At 41.0% G+C, this 20,789-nt stretch overlaps 1 protein-coding gene and 1 long non-coding RNA gene across 3 annotated transcripts in view; one reads left to right on the forward strand and one right to left on the reverse strand.

Moving 5' to 3' along the window:
- The window catches only part of Hr38 (Hormone receptor-like in 38), a 422,270-nt gene that overhangs the window by 47,106 nt on the left and 354,375 nt on the right, over positions 1–20,789 (forward strand). The window lies entirely within an intron of this gene.
- LOC135710052 (uncharacterized) lies at positions 4,593–4,992 on the reverse strand. Its single transcript, XR_010518387.1, has 2 exons — positions 4,690–4,992; positions 4,593–4,657 (listed from the first exon to the last, which is right to left on the reverse strand). It is a non-coding gene; the product is annotated as an uncharacterized LOC135710052 (long non-coding RNA).

A 20,789-nucleotide genomic window follows, 5' to 3' on the forward strand; every position in this document is an offset into this window, starting at 1 on the left:
CTAAATTTTAAGGGATTTGACAAGCGTAGAACACCCCTGGGTCAAACAAAAAAGACTTCTATACACGGCGAATGAGAACGACCCAAATTTGAGTTTAGTTCACTCATAATCGCCAAAAATGCAGGAACTCAGCAATGAGTAAATTTGTCTCGTGGTTTCCTGAGGAAAACCTAAAAAATCTGCTGGAAAATAAGGAAATTGACGAAAGTTTTATTCAGTCTCGGAGTAGTACCAATAGACTGAGTGAATCCAAGCTTTACTTTTTTTTCAAATTCGGGAATTTTTCCCTGGAAAATCCTGGAAAATCCTGGAAAATCCTGGGAAAATATGAGGCAAATTTACTCATCGCTGAGTTCCTGCACTTTATGTTATTTATGAGTTGACTAAACTCAAATTTGGGTCGTTCTCATTCGCCGTGTAGATCGCTGGCAAAAATCAGGGGACTAATACCAACAATCAATATGAAACTAACGATTTTAAATTGGCTCACCACTTTAGTAGCCTATTGGTCCCAAGCAAACGATTAACGTACCCTATTCTAGTTGAAATTCTATTACTACACTATGTTTGTTTTGATTCGCTATGAAAGTTTGACAGATAACATAAGGGGTGTGTGGATTCATGCAGAACATGCAGGGGTGAGTGAAATAGCTTGGGACTGCTTGGGACCGTTGTTCTGGTACTGAGTGAGCCAAAAATAATAATGATTTTCTTCGGGACCCAGTGGTCTTAGAGTTACCTCTATGCTAATACCATAGAGATAACTCTAAGACCAGAAGGTCCCGAAGAAACGTGCTCAACTTTTTGGATCAGCTCTGGTACTGTCTTCGGTCCCAAGCTAATCGATGCACCCCTCGAAACTTAGTAAAATCCATGAACCCCTCATTTTATCTGTCAAACTTTCATAGCGAATCAAAACAAACATTGTGTAGTACTAGAATTTTGACTTAAATGGGGCACGTTAATCAATTTTCTTGGGACCAACAGGCTAGTCAAGTAATGAGCCAATTTAAAATCGTTAGTTTCGTATTGATTGTTGCTAATACTAAAGCGAGACCCACAAAGCTGCGTCACCGTCAGCGTTGACGAAGGGGTTCATCCGTGAAATGACAGGTGTAACGCACGTCAAGTTGCTTTTCCACCGACATCTTTGCCTGATGACTGCGTCAGTCCGTTAATTTTGATCAGATTCAAATTTGACGCGGACCTTTTAGTCCACCATGCATGCTAGATGTCAAGACCAACAATTGAAAAGGCCTTAACTCTATTTTGTAAACAAACCTTGTAAGGCCATTTTCTCGCGAACCGAAGTCCGCAAAGGCAAACCAACATAATGACCAGGTAGGGGAAATTATCCTCTACCCGATTGTGGTTTAGGTTTGCGAATGAAGGTTTCGGTTCGCGAGAAAATGGTCTTACAAGGTTTGTTTACAAAATGGAGTTAAGGCCATTTCAATTGTTGGTCTTGATGTTGTAGTTTTGCCAGCTTCCTCTATGCGGTAGCCTCTTTTGATTTTGGCCACCACACTAACGAAGCATACGCTACTTTTGGACGGATTACTGATGTGTAAATCCGCATTGTCATTGTTGGTTTCCAACCCCATTTTCTACCAACAGTTTTGGAGCACAACCACAGGGCACAGGTTGCAAATTTCGCTTAACATAACATCTATTTATAGCTGTCATGACGTGAAAAAACCTCTACAGAATTCTTTTAAACATAGCACTACGAACGCCCAAAATATTTTCACCAAACATGCACGCAAATATAGCCACAAATGATCGAGCATTGGAATGCTCACTTTTTAAAATTGGCTGGAGAAGTTTTGGTTCCATAGCACTGGACATATTTGAGGGGATCTGATGTGGCCCTGGTACTCAATACATCCCGCAGGTAATGATCCTTGGCCAAGTCGTAAAGCTTGATTTGCTAGACTTGCCGCTTGCGGAATAGCTGCAGTTCCTGCATTTATCACACTGTACGGTAGAGTTGATTAATTCTACACTGCTCAAACTATGAAATGAGAACGGGAACTTAAATTGTATCATTGGACATAAACATTTCTACTTTCGTAATCTCATGGATCAAAATGGATCCTCGCCTAATGTGCCGTGCCAGGACAAAATTAGACCTAGCAGGTTCTTCTTCGAGCATAATGATAGGCATTTGCCATTATCCGAGGCGGGTGACATTTGGTCAAGTCAAGAGTTGGCGTAACATCTGGATTCGCATTCTCTTACACGGCTACGACGCCGGGAGGCAACATTTACCATATCGCAAATAGAACCGCACAGCAGGTTAATAGCTGATTCACCTACGGGTGCGAACGTCAACTATGAGCATTAGTCTTTCATGTTTGGTGAACCGAATCCGCGCGCTCATGGGGTGGGAGGGGATGGGGACGGGGAAAATCCCCTGCAAAAAACGCAACAATCTTCACGACAGACAGCTCCTCTGTTGGTCAGTTGACGTGCTCCTTCTGAGGACTGCCTACGTACGTATCTCACCTGCAATTCACGCCTAATGAGATCAAAACACCTCGCACTATAGTTTTGACTTTTAATGAGAAGCTTCTATTTGAAATTTCCAACTAATTTGAATGCCACCGAACCGTAACAATCAGTGCCGTTGTGTGACATGTGGTGGTCTCCTTATACACATACCATTTTGTGATTGCGTAAGGTGCATTCTCTCCAAAAGATCCTCCTCTGATTCTGGTTTCTTGCGGCTGAATGGCTCGCTGCAACGAGAAAATCCGGGGAAAAATTTCCGCATGCAGCCGTGCTCTCGCTGGCTGGCAGATGATGGCGTGACGTTCGAAGTGATCCAATCTTGACGACGACGAGATGCACCGTGGCAACCACACATTTACGCACCCTACACCCGAGACGTAAGCAGTAATAAATTGTCATAAATAAATTAAATTTAATTTTATTAAATGCATCATCATTCACGTACGCTAGTTTGACACCACTTTTCTATCCACACCTTCGGAGGGGCAGAAAAAGAAGCGAATTTATGCGTAAGCGCTCTGGTGGCATGCATGTGGTGCAGTCTGGCCGTTCGTGGTAGACTTCTTGGAGTACTTGCAGTCTGATTTGTGAGAATCGCTGCGGTTTTGATTCAGAATCGACTGCGCGACTCAACAACAGCTATCGAGCAGAGAGACAGAGAGACGAACTGTCTGTGCTGATGCGGCTCGTAGACTGCAAAATAAGCAGACTAAATATCTGGTGGATGACGAAGATCGGTCCACAGAGGGGTCAGTAGGGTTTGATGTGGGCTAAGCAATATCATTTGACCCTCGTATGGCTTATTGAAAAAAAAAACCTAAAAATTTAGACCAAAGCGTCGAAGGACAATGAAAATGCCGAATGGTGAAGAAATCGACCGATTCAGTGTAAATCTTTATTTTGATAATATTCCTAAAACCCACAAATGCCCTTAAATCGTCAAAAATACTTTCTACGAAAAATCACAAAAATGTCAACCATGGGAAAAACCATAAAAGCTTTAAAACCGGTGCAACTGCACTGCCACATAATGTTTCTAAATGGTTCTAAAAGCTCTTCGTAAAGGGTTCCGTTAAAATGTTTTGAAATGTTCAGCCACTTTTGAACACTTCGTAATCTTAGCTATTTTTTACACATAGAAAACATTCAGCTTCAGATTTTACCTCAATTTTGGTTATAGGGTGTGGCACCATTTCAGCATACCTCACTTCATTTCGGCACACCTTCCTCAAATTAGTCTTCCGACAGTACCTAATGTTTTCACAGCATTCGTAATTTCACTCGTGAGCAAATAATTTGTTACGTGTTGTAGCAGTGTGTCATCATTGTTTTTGGCGCGTATGACGGAAATGGGTCCCATATGCCGAAGTAGTGCTGCTCTCTATCAACATATTTAGAAAATCAAATAAATTTTCCACTTAATCTTACAATTTCACTTTCAATATTCAATTTCACTATTGACTTTCTCTATCACTTTAAAAAACCGTTAACAGACACGTATTTCATTTACTACAAGCATACTTCTTTAGTGTCTAGTCATAGACTAACGGTTGTTCTATAAAAAATAAAAAAAATTCAGTCATATAGCTAGCAAAAAAAAATTTTTTCAATGAATTCAGTGTTTTTTATTAAAAACATAATGTTTATTCTTCAAAAAAACGTCAATGAATATTGGAGAAGAAGCCCTGGTCATCCGTGCGACGCCACTTAGACGCGAGGATCTCACAAGAGCGCTGGACGGCACTGACGTCCATCTTTCGGATACAATTCCGGATCCTCGTGGTCAACTGCTTCGTATACTTGGCCCGCCAATTGTTTTTGTACACTAGGGCACTGAGGGAGCCGAAAAAATCCTCAATGGGACGGCACTGGGGCAAGTTGGTCGGGTTCCTTTCTTTCGGCACGTACGGTATCTTTTTCTGCTCAAGATACTCCAGCGTTTTCACAGGCACTGCGATTTCACGGCCACTATCGCCTTGTCCGTGTACTCGGGGGACCGAGTCTTCTTCCGACAGATGATGCCCTCCATCTTGAGGGTTCGGTGAATCAAGGTATGGGAGCAGTGATATTTTCGGCCGGCATCACGCAAACTCGTTCCGTCCTTGTTGTCGAACAGCTTTTTCAACGCTTCCTTCTTCTTCCTCTTCGTCATTATCTTCGCCGGACGGCCGCTACCGGCCTTCCGCTCCGTGCTCAGGGATGCCAGGATCCGGTAAACTATACTCACGGGTACGTTTTCGTCTCGAAAGTGGTCTACCGTAAATTTTTTTCCACGATGACCATGCGTTTCGTAAAACCGTACAACACGCTCGCGGAGTGCTTGATGTTTCGACGCCATCTTCGATTGAACTGACAGCACCTGAGCGAAAAGAAGCATGCCACCCATTTTTAGGGAGTCCAGAGAGCAATTCTCTTGGAGAGAAAAAAAATTACGCTATTTACTTTAATTACAGAAAGGTATTGAAATCATTCTCATTTTTTATTAAACACCCGTTAGTAGTAGAATTAAAAGGAACAATAGTTGTAGGAGAATTAATAGGAAAAACAACGTTTATAATTATTCTACTAAGCCGCTCAACAATCAATTTAGAAAATATTATACTTTTCGTTCGTTCATATTTTTTTGCTTTGAAAAAACTATTAATAGGGGAATGGAACCTATTCTCAGCCTATGCTCCTATTTTTGGCCTGAAGCTGAAACTCAGGTTTGAAGCAACATTTTCAGCAACTAATTTTCATTTACTAATGATATTATGTGATTTTTTATACTCCATTCCAGCAGATAAATCAGGCAGAAGTTAGTTTAAAACAGAATTTTAGTGTACATAGGCTAAGAATAGGATCACCAACCCTAGTCTTAAAAAACATTTTTGGACCAAAATTTTACAAAAAAAAAAATGGTTAAACATCATGTTTAAAAATTTGATTTATGTGTTTTGATCTATGATTTTTCATACATTTAAGTGTCCATCTTGAAATTTTTGCTAACAATTGCTAACGATTTTTAATGAAAAATATTCAAAACAAATTAAAGAAAGTAAGAGGTTTTAAGATTTAAACACTATTTTAGACGTTCAACTGAAAATTATTTGTAATTTGTTACCGTGTATATTTTTCCTGAAATGCAATTATTGTTTTCTACAAAATTGTCTCAGACGTCATGTGGGATTCGAAGTGACGTTTTCGTGCTATGATTTGTTGAAAAATATCGATTATGCCGTTTTGATGTATGTTTGCAAGATTCAAAATGAATTAATTTTAGCTCAAATGTGAACGATTGACCATAACAATAAATTATGCAAAGTTTCATGCAAACCGGAGAAGGTCGCATGAGATCGGTTCGTCATTTTGCGTGGAATTGCTCTATAATAACTAGCAGCGCAGGCCGATTTTCATACAAAATTCATCTCATCACATCTCACCTGACCTTAACTCTTCTTAACACTGCTTACTTCACCTCACCTCAACTCACCTCACCACATATCACCTCTACTCAATACATCCCACCTCACCTCATCTCACTTAAACTCACCCAAATTCACCTCACCTCACCTCACCTCACCTCACCTCACCTCACCTCACCTCACCTCACCTCACCTCACCTCACCTCACCTCACCTCACCTAAACTCACCTCACCTCACCTCATCTCACCTCACATCACCTCACCTCACCTTACCTCACCTCACCTCACCTCACCTCACTTCACCTCACCTCACCTCACCACACCTCATGCCACCTCACGCCAACTAACATCATCTTACCTCATCTCACCTCACCTCACCTCATCTTACCTCGTCTCACATCATCTTATCTCATCTCACCTCACCTCATCTTACCTCGTCTCACTTCTCCACGACTCACATCGCCCCTACTCACTTCTCCACAATTCACTTCTCCAATCCTCAGCCGAATTCACCTCACCTCAATTGACCTCACCTCACTTTACGTCACCTCATCTCACCTCACATAATGTTATCTCATCTCACCGCATCTTACCTTATTTCACTTCATATAACCTCATATCATATCATATCACCTCTTAGATCTCCACATCTCACCACAGTTCACCTCACCACAGTTCACCTGACATCATATTCTAACGTCACATCATCTTAAAACCTTAGTAACTTCATCTCACTTTAATCTCCTCTCTCCTCATCTCAACTCATCTCATCTCATCTCACTTCAGCATGAATTTGAAGATTGAGCTTGAAAATGAGATCCACAAACATTTAAAAACTCGGACTTAAATTTTGTGTGAAGATTGCATTGCAAAACGTTGCACAAGGGGTGCTCATCTCTGCACACCTTAATTCGTGCCGAGTGATTGAGCGTGCCGAGAGTTGTGCCTATCAAGGTCAACCAAGGTGTGCCTTTCAAAGTGGCAATATTCAATGAGTTTGGCAACCCTGAAAGCTATGACTTTTGTGGATGTGATAACATTCTCAATTTCTCTAATCATGGCAAACATTCACTTTCATTCTCATTAGAGCGTTAGCAGGTCTGGACGTGGAAGCGGAACTGGAATTGATGGCTATATTGGCTATACGTTCAAACACATTTAACCCTTCCACAAGATTCTGGCTCGATGTCTCTTTGAACTGTTGATTTCTTGGAGGTGTACAGAAAAAATGGAGAACTCCGATCGATGAATTTCTGCCTATTAAATTCTCCCCCAGAACCTGAACGGGCGAGAGTTCAATCCCACTAGGAACAACATCGTCGAATCAGTTATAAATCATCTGATCGACTCAGAAGTGAGTGTCCTCGAAGATATCACCGCAGACTTCAGTGGAAGCGCCTGTAGGTCTGTATAGAACCAGAGAACCCAACAAACAATTTGAACTGATTAAAATCTGAATAAGCTATAAAATTGCTGAAGAAGCTAAATTTTGCATGAATAAGCTCTTATTCAGCTTTCAATGTTTGTTGGGAAGCTTCCGCTCAATCCATTCAGCTCCACACAGATGATAAATGTGGGCGATTCGTAATTCAATAGCTTATATATTTGGGATTAAAACGTATTGACATCCCCCAGCTCATTGATGTCCATACTAAATGAAACTAATGACTGGGAATAATTTCCGAGGAAAAACGAAGGGCCATCCCAGAAGATCCTCGGCAAACCCGGAATTCGAATCTGGCCGCCTCCCCTATGATAAGCTTTTGTTCTTCAGAGTTGGTTGGAAATGCTAACATGAAGCTTTAGTGTGATGATTTATTAGCTAGAGAATGATCTTTAGAAGAGGGTAGGTGGATAGTTCCGTTAGAGTACGGCAGTATGAAAATTGAATAGAAGTTGAAAATGAGCGAAGGGCCATTAATGCGACAGTTTTTAAAGATTGTTCTTCTTTATTGTTCATTGTCCATTAAAAAAAAGTTGAGGGCTATATCCAAAGCAAATTGTGGAGGTAGAACTACGAGATTATTTTGCTGTTCCATTTAATAATATAGTTTAGAAACTTAATTGAAATTTCGAAACCCTTGATATTTTTCACGGATGTCCCTTGGAACTTTCATAAAAATTCACTTGAAATTATCCTTCTAATTCCCTCTGAATTCAATATTCTCTGATTTTTTTTGAAGTTCTCATAAGAACTCTCTTTACATTCTTCTCGGAATTTATTTAGAATATTCATTAGAAATTAACTTGTAATCCTCTTTACACATCCTCAAGACAGGCAATCCAGAACGCTGGTATTGCCTTCGAATGGAGTTACGGAGTCAAATGAGATTTTTGGTAATCCTATCAAAGTTCAGAGTATTGCTCACCTGTCTGGATACTAGCACGTGTTGTTCACTGGCCCGGGATATCGCCTCCTCGATGGAACGCAGACACCGGTCAACCGTTTCGGGCGTCTCTGGAAGGACATCGAAGTCGACGGTGGAGTCGACACAGTGTTGGAGCTGATTCCAGCTGACGCGATGGTAGTTGCGTCGGGAAGCTTGGAAACAGTTGACGGATAAGCCCAACGAGCTCAGCTCCTGGTGGTTCTCAGGTTGCGAGATGTTGTCTGCCATGTTACCGACGAAGATGTTGATGGTGGAGTGTACACCAGACCGGCTCAAGCGGGTGGGAGAATCCGCCGCTATTATGGTGTAGTGAGTCTCTTGTCGTTCAGAATTGTGCCGTTTTGGTTGCGTCGACTGTTGCCCCAAGCCTGGTGTTGGGCGTACGGGTCGCCAGCGATGATGTTCTTCTCACGGCGTCCAGTTAATCTGATGATGTCTTTCCGTAGGTCTGCTGCCGAACCGTCTCTGATGGTGACTTGTTTGGGACAGTACGCCGTAATGATGGTAATAGGGCCGCCAGGAGTGGAGACTTCCACACCCACCGCTTCGATCATCTTCAGCTGGAAACTCGGTAGCAGTCGGCAGCCAATATTTCTTCTAAATGCGATAGCCACTCCTCCTCCGCAGGAGCTGGTCCAGTCTAGCCTTACGAGTCGAAAATCGGGGAGGTGAACATTTCTTTCCGGCTTCAGGTGTGTTTCGGTGATGACGGCGATGTCAATGCTATGTCCATTGAAGAAATCAACGAACTCAATGATTTTGCTCTTGAACGAGCAAGCGTTCCTGTTGACTATTTTGATGGCTCCACGGTCCATACTTTTGCACGAGGAACATAACTGCACGAAGCTGTTCAGGTAGTGTCTTGGTGGTGCGCAAGATTATGATCACCTCAGTCACGAGGATCACTAGTTCGTCACTTGTGAGTGAGTTGAAGCTAGACAACAGTGCTCTTTTATTTCTTTTCAGGTTAAAGCAGAATGATGTGCAACCAAGTGGTAGTCGATTATGACGACTGGGTTTCATGAAAACAGTGACAAAGTTACATTAGACAATGCTTGACATTACCACTTTTCCAATAGTTTCTTGTTGTAAATAATCAATCGGAAGCATTGCATATTGATGCGTAGAAATATTTCCGATCGATTGGTGATAAAATTATTGAAATAGGTTCAGGGGCAGCTGAGTTATTAAAGTTCAAAATCTTTCATAATTTTGTTACATGTTCCATTTTCGGTTTTCACAAAGTGTACCCCCATATAGAAATCATAGACGTAGTCCTACGTCAAAAACGCAAATATCCACGCTATGGGCAACGCCCGTCACTACCTTGCACTTCATTCACACGAAAGCTTTTAGGCTACCATGTCTCACCACTACAACCTATGGGGAATGTGAAACCTTGCTATTGAATAACCCCTCGGTATGAGGCTCGGGCTAACAGAAAATAACGCCAACTGTCTGGCATCACGTCTGCTCGGACCGCAATCGGTTTCCCGATCGATTCGGGTCTCGATTGTGCAGTGAAGTCAAGCATTTCCTCTTTCACTAGTCGACCATCGAACGGGTAAGTCCTGCTTGGGAGATTTTGGACGATTCTCTTCTTGCACCAATATCTAGTTCCAACACAACCCCTATAGACTGTTACCTAGCAACTTACAACATGTATGTTGACATAACATTTGAAGGTAGTCTAGTCGCATAGGATTATTGAGTGAAAACCAAAAACTTGATAGCTTCAAAAAATAAAACTCATAAATGAAAAAAAAAATGATGTGTTGTGTAAACAAGTCTAAATTTTCAAGGAAAAATAGAAAAACATTCTGCGCTCTCTGTCTACAAACCATGAAAACCATAAACAATACAATCAATGTTTCTCAGTACAAGATCCCAACAGGTTAGAATTATTTTTCCTAAAATGCACTTTCAATTACCTTTCATTTGATATTTTGGTCTTCGAAATCGGCCCACTGGTTCAGAACTTATAATTTTTTAGATGTAGGATTACGTTTTTCGGCAACATATCGGGGATACAATTTTAAAAAACCAAAATCGACCACGTTACGAAAAGTGGTCAGGATTTGATCACTTATAACTCTGTCAATAGCAGATGGATATTAATTCTAAACAAGCCAATCGATTGGAATGTCATCTACGAATCTGCTAGAATTAACAATTTATCAATTTTCAAAAGTTTACTATAGAAAAATGCATGAATGTGCAACTGTTGCTATAATATTGAAAATTCTCACCAATTGACTCAGAAAAGCGCTTTCCCTAACACAGATTTTAAAATCGAATTCACTCCGGTCTCATCGAAGGATGTTTATTCAATCACCGCGTGTGGTGAGTGGTGGTGTCCAATGGTCATCATCAGCAGCGCAGCAGTGCTTTTGGCACGTGGCGTTGTAGATTGTTCTACAGTACACAAAGAAAGGCTGCTCGCTAGCGCGAGCTGCAGCCCACTGAGCGGTCCATTCTCCGAAGAAGGAGGAAGAAGTTGCACCGCTGCTGATCGGATTTCAGTTGCTCGTCGGTGGCAGCTGTGGGCCATCCAAGCGCGTCACCGTTCCAAACAACATACAGCTCGCCAGCCTTAGCTCAGTATTACTCAACCATCACGACAAAACCAGTGCGCAAAACAGTCAGGTTCAATGAATATGAACTGCCATCTGCCTCATCATTCACTGCCTCGTGAGAGTCTGAATGATTGAGAGGTAAACGAGTCACTGACAGCCGAGCACTCAGTCAGTAGCTCAGTCAGCACGTTTATTCTGCCGTGATGGTACTCAATACTTGTTTTGAATGATTTAGCGTACATTGTCTATGGAAAAATGCCTCAATTAAATGCTGTGTGAGCGAAGGCAAGCGGTGTGAATCGCCTGTTCGTGAGTGACTGAATATTTTTGTAGCGTCTTTCATTGCCTCGTCCTTCACCGTTTGGTACAAACGGTCTGTACAGAGCAATGGATTGAATAGTGCAGTGCTTTCACACTCAGCCTAAGCAGTCAATAATTTTACATCAACGAAAAAGGGAGTCCATGAAGAGAATCGATCAATGTAGACTGGTCTTTTTGAAAAGTGTCGCGAGACTTGCCAAGGCCATCAATCGGATGTCAGTTCCCATAAGTTTGAATTTAATATACTAAGTATTTTTAAGGCAACATTGGGGGTGGAAGTTCAAAAATCTAAGTCGGTCGCGGCATGAAAGTGGTCTGATTTTGATACAGAGATGATGGATTTTAATTCTGAATACGCCAATCGAATCTATTAATATCTGTTAATATTAAGACTTTATCACTTTTCAAAATGTCTATTGAAAATTGCACAAATGTGCAGCTGTTGTTTTGATAGTTAAAATTATCACCGATTGCTTTCGAAAAGCGCTTTCTCTAACACAGATTTCAAAATCTAGACAGTACCTATCTTTAAGAATTTTGATTCAAAATTTCAGCCCCTCCTATTAAAAAATTAAGCCAAAAAAATTATCTTGCCGAATTCTCTTCAAAGAAGGGGCTAAACATTTACATCAAAAAGCATAAACGTAGGTACCGTCCGGTATGCTTAGTTTCTGTAATTGATGTGTTTTCCCCAATACATATTTCATTTACGCATCGCTATCATCTCCAAGAGCATCGAGGAAAAATTTTCACAGCATTGTTCTGAACTGGTTTACAAGCTTCCAACCCATCGGTCCTTTCAGAACCACAAATGACTGATAAAAGAGTTAACTAAAGAGTTCAAGTAATAGCTTGTATCCAAGACATACCGTCCAGGACACCGACAGAGCAACTCAAAAACAGAACTCTCAAATTGCTTCCGAATTTCAACCTATCAAACTTTTTCACTGATATAGAGCTAAGAAGTAAAGAGAGATGAAAAAAACCGATTTGTACCTTCCTCAAAAGTTGTCCTAGCTCGCTATTCTAATATCTATATGCAATCTTCACACTGCCGTACTCTAACGGAACTATCAACTCTATGATTTCATCTACTCCATCTATCGTATAAAAATTACCACTACAGTCAGTTATTTGAAATTAGCATCTTCAACTAAGAAATCAATTTAATATTTACTATACTTTCGCTGTGACATCAAAAGATTTGTTCGTAATCCAACGTCAAATCTACGGTCGTGTCGTGGATACATCCTTTTCCTTTTTTAAAAATCACTTTTGAAAAAAATTCTATTTTTTGGACCACCCTAACATGGAAATGGTCACCCTAATGACAAAATAACAAAATATGGGTCTAGTATTGTACAATAAGGAACAAAACTACATATTTTTACGAAATTCTGAGACCACTATATCGTTTTGCTGTGGAATGGTTGTATACGCCTTTTTAATGCACCACCAACGTAGAGTGCGCCACGCGAGTTCGAGAAGAAACGTCAACCAAACCGTTTGTTTACATCAGAATAAGTATTTTCCCCAACGCAAATAACAGCATTTTTCATTCAAAATCTTGCCAATTTCCATCGGTAATTATCTTATTGTACGATTTTCCACAAATCTGAAATGATTTGCACCTTAACTATTCACACACAAGAAATCCGGAAGATCATAACCACTAAGGCACTTTTCTAACTATCCATTTTTCTCAACAACAAAATTCCTGAACACCAGCAGGATCTTTTCAAAAACGTTACAGAATTAAATTTTTCAACTGTAGATTAAGTTTTGCAGCATCTCAGATGAATCAATTGATCAGGAAAAGTAAAAAAGTGTTCCGCTTCCTATGTCTCAAGGCAAAAAATTATGACGATCTCCTTGACGTTTCTATTAAAAAGGCCTATATAGAGGTACCAGACATGTTTTGCACTGCTCTGTCCTCTTTGAACAATTAACGGAAAGCATTTTATGCATAATTTCCGACAGATGTCGCCACTAACAACATCTGATGGTGAAAAAGTGCAGAAACCATTTATTTCGATTCATTGCTGTACTGTTCCTCATCTCCAACGCCCCATTCTACGAACGCCGCTGACCAGCCACTGTGCGAAATCTGTCTGGACGTCGTCCCGCATGAACCTACGAGTTCAACCGGCAGTCTAGTTCGATGTCTCGTCAACCCGACCCATCCCGAGGCCATCTACATATACCTATGTTGGCAATCATTTACAAATTGATCTAAATCGAGCGTGCTGAGCGGGAGCGGGAGCTAAGGAAGCAACACACAAGGAGACGCTCGCTGTCTAGTCTAGACTAGACTGGAACATTTTCGGGATCTCGAGCCAAGCGCTGCTGCTCTGCCCCGTTCGTCCGTCGCTTGAAGATGATGAAGTGTGTCGCGCAAATAAACGCGATGGGATGGAATTTGAGCTGCTTGTAGTTCAATAAATCATACCGATTGGCTGGGCAAAAATAATGGATGTACTGTTTCCTTGCATGATGTAGGAACAGTTTTCCTGTTTGGGTTGACGAGACGAAGGAGTTTGGATGAAATTTCAACCTAACGTTAATCAAGGCGTGCAATTTTTGAACGACGGTGTCTAATCTCTAGAATGAACTCCGAATCATTCACACTTATCTCGCCAAGAGGCCTCTTTGATCCTTTTGACACTACATTTCAACGCCTCGGCAACTCATCCGTTGAAATGCTTTTGTCATAAGTGCAGGCCGCGTCGTTTCTTTGCGTTGACGAGAGTCTTCCATCTCGTAAACAAACCGCACACGATCTCTATTATTTTTTTATTATTATTATTGCAGTCTCTATTCTTTCAACGCACTGCCAACGCATCCTTTCGCACTTCGTGAAAGTAGATGCGAATTTGATTACGCATAATGAGCCAAGATTTGGCTCATATGTTTTGTCTTGTTCCGCCATCTTGAAGCGCTCTTGTGTGAATGCATTCGATTGTGATCCACCGATACAAAACTGGGGCTCGAGGAGTCGGGCAGCGGAATCCCAATCTAAGTTTGTCAATGAAAACAAAGAACGCAACCAAGACTCGTAGGTATGATTCGAGCTGCAGAACCACCATCGTTAATCATAATTATACACATTTTCATAACCGCTTCTTCCACGAACGATGCGATTTGGCGTTGATGGGGGCCGTTTGGACGTGTCTCTTGCCATGGGTGCCGTGCTACAGATTTGGCATCGCCGGTTCAGTTTTACGAGGAAGCACTCGACTAAATGTAGCTAATCGTGATTAAACGTGAATAGAATGTATTTAATGCGGGACAACTGAATCTTCTCGGCTGGGACTGCAGCAGTGGGGACAGGAATTTTCGGATTGCAGGAATTTGACATGTGTCGGTTGTACACGAACACTTACAAATTAAGACAACAGCTGGATGTTTAACCGGGGACCTTGTCCGAAGTGTAGTGTAGTAGATTATTTGTTCGAACACTTTTTGGCACGGCCATAGACTTCAAAACTCATCGCTTGGTCATGTAAGTATACTTTGTTGAACTGATCGCAAAACTGATCTTCTACTGATTTGAAAGATCAATATCCGCCCTGCACGTGATGAAGACGATAGCCGACACCGCAAACAGGTGACTCAAAACCTGGCGTCCTCATTTATTGGCAACCGCGTAACCGCCAATTAGCTCCAAACTCGTTGCCATAAATTCCAAAAATTCCGCTCAATCGAAAACCACCACGGCGGCCAATACGTCTATAAATAGACACAAACAAGAAAAAATCAATCTATTTTCGCCAATAATATTAGCAGCAAGATCGCTTCCAAAAATATCCATTCCCCTGTCATATGTCCAAAACAGACGAGGTTCGAGGGAAAATCGTCAATTTGATGAGCCATTACCGCGCCTCGATCGGTCGTCAGGAAAATCGTTGAGTGATCGCGATCTTGCGGATGATTTACGCTCGCTCCCAGCGGGGCAATAAAACTGCTCGAATATCATCGAAGAGGGGACAAACATTACACCACGATGACTGACATCCCGTGCCAGACAGATGCCACACCGCAGCGCACAGGTGATTTCACACGCCCAGCAGAGTATAATAGAAAGAAGACTGATCGATCGGATCGGTCCAAAAATAGGACGTCGCGTCGTCTTCACCGCCGTCGTTGTGTTCGCTTGCCCGGACAGGTGGACAGACTGTCAAGTCCAGTTAAACATTAGCACGTAGGTATTCTGTGAATCTCGTTGTCTGCAGTGTCTAACGACGACTCAATCGAAAGAGCTCTCACTAGACGTTACTGTGCTTGGTGCAGGTTTGTTTACTGGCTTTGTACGACCATTGCAACATCGCGTGTGATCGACCGTTCGATCGAGGGTTGTCAACTGAAGAAAAGGGAGGAAGGGTGGGAGAAAGACGGGGGGGGGGACGCGTGCGTGTGATATGACACGTGACAGGTCTAGGAATGAGGGGCACGCGACTCGCGATTGCTCTTTGATCAGTCGATAATGAATTGTCTGAAGCCGGGAAGTTGTCAAATTGGATTCCCATTAGACTGGATGAACGACCGTTGGTGGTCTTCTATTCCGGCAGAGGTGATAATTAGCAACGGACTTATAGGAAAATTAGCACCTCTAAAGCGGTTGTCATGGGAGCTTTGGCGTGGTGAATTGACGGTAAATTTGCCCTGCGCAAGGTCGCTAGCCTTGTCAGGGTCTCAACTAACCTTGTCAGTTAAGGTTCGGCATTGCCAAATCGAATTCCCGATTCAGTATAATACAATCTTTTGGGACGTTTTCTCATTTTCCCTGCGAATACAGTATTATTCTGTTTGACACACACTATACAAGACTCTTACAGAATCTGCCGTTCTTCTTTTTCTGAAGACTCATTCAGCAACATCCCCGTCAAAACATAAAATCGTATGATGGGTTTGTACCCATCATAGGTGGATTACTTTGTTTTTATTTGTGGTACTGTTTGGTAAAATTACTACGTCCAAGGAGTGCTCAACTCTGCACACCAGCGCTGTGCCAAGCGCTGTGTCGAACGTGTCAATCAAGGTCAATCAAAGTGTGCCTATCAAAGTTTCAATATTCAATGAGTTTGGCAACCCTGAAAGCTATGACTTTTGTGATTGTGTTTACATTCTCAATTTCTCTGATCATGACAAACAGTCACCTTCATTCTCATTAGAGCGTTAGGTGGTGCAGGTGGAACTGGAACTGATGGCTTTATTCGCTATACGTTCAAGCACATTTAACCCATCTACAAGATTCTGGCTCGATGTCTTTTTGAACTGTTATTTTTTTGCAGGTGTACAGAAAAAAAGGAGAAATCCGATCCGAAAGAACGGTCGATTTCAATCCCACTAGGAACAACATCGTCGAATCAGTCTTAAATCATCTGATCGACTCAGAAGTGCGTGTCCTCGAAGATGTCACCCAAACCTATGGTATCGGTGATTATCTTCGGCCACCACAGACTTCAGTGGAAGCGCCTGTAGGTCTGTATAGAACTAGAGAAGTTTCCGCTCAATCCATTCAGCTCTACACAGATGAAAAATGTGGGCGATTCGTGATTCAAGAGCTTATATGTTTGGAATTAATACGAATTGACATCCCCCAGCTGATTGAAGTCCATACTAAATGAAACTACCCAGGTAGCAATTTGATGCTTAACAAGTGTTGTTCAATCGATTTTAGTTCAGCCTTAGTTTGAATAATTGTTGTACATAGACCACGTCAACCTTTGTTCAGCTTTTAAACATCTAAATCTGGTGATTTTAATCAGCTTTCGGCTTAACAGTTACAGTCGTTTCCAACTCTTGATCAGCCTTCTAGTTTTATTTAGAAAAAAAAAATAATAATGAAAGACCGCTTCATATCGTATATATTTTTATGGGACTGCAGAATTGGAATGCAGAATTGTAAACAACAATTGGTGACAGTAAAACATTCCTCTCATTTTCAAGTGTAGTTAACACAATGTGCCCGATTTATTTCAATGTTCATGTGGAAACTATTTAAGTGTCATAATTGAGTTATATATTTGTAATGCTGTTTGAAAATTCAGTGCAATATAGCTTTTAAAACACAGAAATACAAATGTTAATACTTCCTACGTCGTCGCAGCCCGCTATTCCTAAAAAGCTCCTCTACCTTGTCTCTACTTCTACCGCTGCTTGGGATTAGAAAGGTAGGCAGTGAATTTAGAAGAACAAAAATGCCGGAAATGCAACGAGTGACATTGACTACATTTAACCTATTAGGCTATCAAAATATGTGAAGTGCAGTTCTGATTTGTGGAGTAGTGTTAAGCTAAGATTCTAAATTTTTATGCTCCCACTCGTTCCTTAAGAAACAGAAATATGTTTTATATTAACAACCAAAAAATAAACTATGCCAGAAACGCGCCTTTAAATAGAATGATGTCTTGTTATAATGAACATTATGAAACAATTGATTTGACAATGAACAAAAATGCTTTTTTAACTTTGCTTTTCGAGGTTAGTCAGAGATTGAAAATTAAAATAGATGTTAAGTGTTTTTTGTAATTTAAACTGGTCTACATTTGATTAACGATGAATAAATAAAAATAAGGCTGGTTCAATCTTTAGATCAGCTGACTTATTGAGGTTGAAATATGGGGATACAATTAGCTTCATGCACTACTAATCAACTATATATTCAACCTGCTGTTAATCAGCTTTGTACACCTTGAATCAACCAATAATCAGCTTTTGTTCTTACTGTTCAGCTTGAATTGTTACTTGGGTAATGACTGAGAATAATATCCGAGGAAAAATGCAAGGGCATCCCAGAAGATCCTCAGCAAACCCGGGATTCGAATTTGGCCACCTCTCCTATGTTAAGCTTTTGTTCTTCTTTATTGTTCATTCTCCGTAACATAATTGTTAATGTAGCTCAGCTCTCGCGAAAGATCCTTCATTGTACGCTTCGAAATTGGATACCCACGACAGTACCAAATGTTTAGTTAAAAAATAAGAAGCGTATTTTGGAATAAGCCTCCAGAACCTTGGTCATCGTCACTATAGGTAACCCGTTTCAGCCGTCTTGACTACCGTATCGACAAGACGCTCTCAAGCACCCCAGGTAGGTAGATGAACGAGCCTATGGGATTTTTGCTGTGATTCAGAAGTGACTACTTACATAATTTTTCGAAAGATCCTCAAAACCGGAGGGTATCCGTTGGTCGTTTTTAAATTCTTAATTGAATCGTTGTTTAACCAGTATGATAACAAATTCTCTAACTAGCTTAGTTTTTGAATAAACAAAGTATTCAAACGAGTAGTAAACCTTAGGAACGATTGGCAAAACGTCAACACTAAACAGTAATGTCGTTTTATTTTATATTATTTGTGTCCTTCTTGTCAAAGTATACCTTAACGTGCCGAACAGTGTGCCATGCTGCGTATCGGCACATTGTGTAGAGTTGATTTCCCCTTGACGACTTCTTAATATATTAGTTTAAAAGTTTTAAAAACATTATATCATTAGATACGGATAACAAAACAAAGCATGATTAATTTATGTTTGCGAAATACTTTTAAAAGAAGGACCTACAAATTACCGTACGGTTTGGTTGCTGATAGTGTTGCCGAAACATAATTACAATAATTTAGATAAAACGGATGCAATTATAAAGATTCATCCAACCAGCCTTTTTTTTCCTTTGCATTCAAAGCAGTTCAATGGAGAGTTGTGTTGCGTGATTTCTTCGTCTTCGTTTTCTTCTTTGCATTTCAAGCTTATTGCTTATCCCATATGAGCTTATTGTGTGCTCTCTACTTATTTAGTGTTCTAGATGCACTTCCACCAAGGGGTAGGTCACTCCGTACACCAATCTCGGGTCATCTTTTTCGCAGTGTGCCGCAAATGTGCCGAAGGTATGGTGATAGTACCGGCAGTGCCGGTCATAGAGCAAGCGGCGATTTTTTGTAAAATACCAATATCATAGAGGTAACTCTAAGACCAGAAGGTCCCGAAGAAACGTGCTCAACTTTTTGGCTCAGCTCTGGTACTCTCTTCGGTCCCAAGCTAATCGATGCACCCCTCAAAACATAGGAAAATCCACGAACCCCTCATTTTATCTGTCAAACTTTCATAGCAAATCAAAACAAACATTGTGTAGAACTAGAATTTCGACTGGAATGGGGTTCGTTAATCGATTTGCTTGGGACCAATAGGCTAGTCAAGTAGTGAGCCAATTTAAAATCGTTAGTCGCCACTTGTTGCTAATATTATGGTATGTTTGGCAAAGCCGGTATTTTTGACAGCTTGAATGTTTTGGAATGCAAACGCAAGGATAACATCGGGCTAGCAACAAACAAGTAAGAATGTGGGCAACATGGACCGTGAGCACTCCTAGCCGTCCAACAGGACGCAACAAAGAAAAAAGAAGGAATGAAGCGCTCCGACCGAATCCATTTTTAACTTCATCCGATAGGCCGAAGTGAATTCATTGGCGTTTCAATTGCGTTTCAATGCGTTAGGCCGAGTTTAAAATCCGTAGGCCAAGTTTGGCGTCAAGAAGCAGTGTTGGACTTTTGACAATATCTCAACGATTGGTTTCTCGTTTTCAAATCTTACGGTACGCACGAAAAGGTAAATCAATTTGGAAGCCATCATTACTAATTATTACTAATAATATTCCGTTTGGTGCTAAACTGGACTAGATTAAGAAAGACTAAGTGCGGGTTATGCTTAATAGGCCGAAAATGGGGTAGTTAACCCTACATCGAAAAATACTAGGAAAGAGCAACCTCCGTCGGATGTATGAGAAGAAAAAATGCTCTCATATATGTGATTACTAACTCATGGGAACTAATCGGATCTGATTTTGATTCTATCTGATCGGTTGTAGATGATGCATCAATTCGTAATATTCGTTCCGCAGCCCCTTGAGGATGACGCGGGAAGTGCGAAATTTGTCTTGTAAGGTGATAAAAGTCATGTGTATTAGGGTTTTGTAATGCCCTCAAAGGCAAACCAGATACCCAGTCTTTCGAGATGTGAAACGTAACGGTCTATCAGCGGCTGGACAGTGTTGGAACTGGATATATTGTTGGAGACTGGAAATATAGGATGATCATTATTAGAATTACGGGTACGATTGGGATCTGATTATCTGCTGCTTACTCTATAGGCCTCGTATGAGCCTACATTTTGGCATAAAATGTGAACCTAGAAGTGATTTGCTGGTATATTCAATTAGAGAAATAAACAGTCAAACAGTATATAATGTTGTGAATAACTTCAATGACAGCGGTTCAGCAAAGAAATGCCTACGAGATTGTGCCGAAGGTGTGCCGAAAGTGTGCCGAAAATGTGCCGAAAGTGTGCCGAAAATGTGCCGAATCTACTTTTGTCACACTGTGCTAAGTGACTTACGCCTTTTTTTTTTTTTTGATAATGCGTTTATTTTTCCAGTGTGACTTACGCCTTAACTTTCACGGTTATTAATTGACAGCTTCGATGCCTGTACCATTTTTGGATTAGTATAATTGTGTGGCAAGTATAATCATACTCTATGCCCAGGGACGTCGAGAAATTATCCGACCCGATAAATCCTTAGAACGGACCGATA

This window comes from Ochlerotatus camptorhynchus, unplaced genomic scaffold, assembly GCF_037179485.1.
Source record: "Ochlerotatus camptorhynchus isolate MF236.1 unplaced genomic scaffold, CSIRO-AGI_Acam_v1.1 ptg000036l, whole genome shotgun sequence".
NCBI classification, from domain to species: domain Eukaryota; kingdom Metazoa; phylum Arthropoda; class Insecta; order Diptera; family Culicidae; genus Ochlerotatus; species Ochlerotatus camptorhynchus.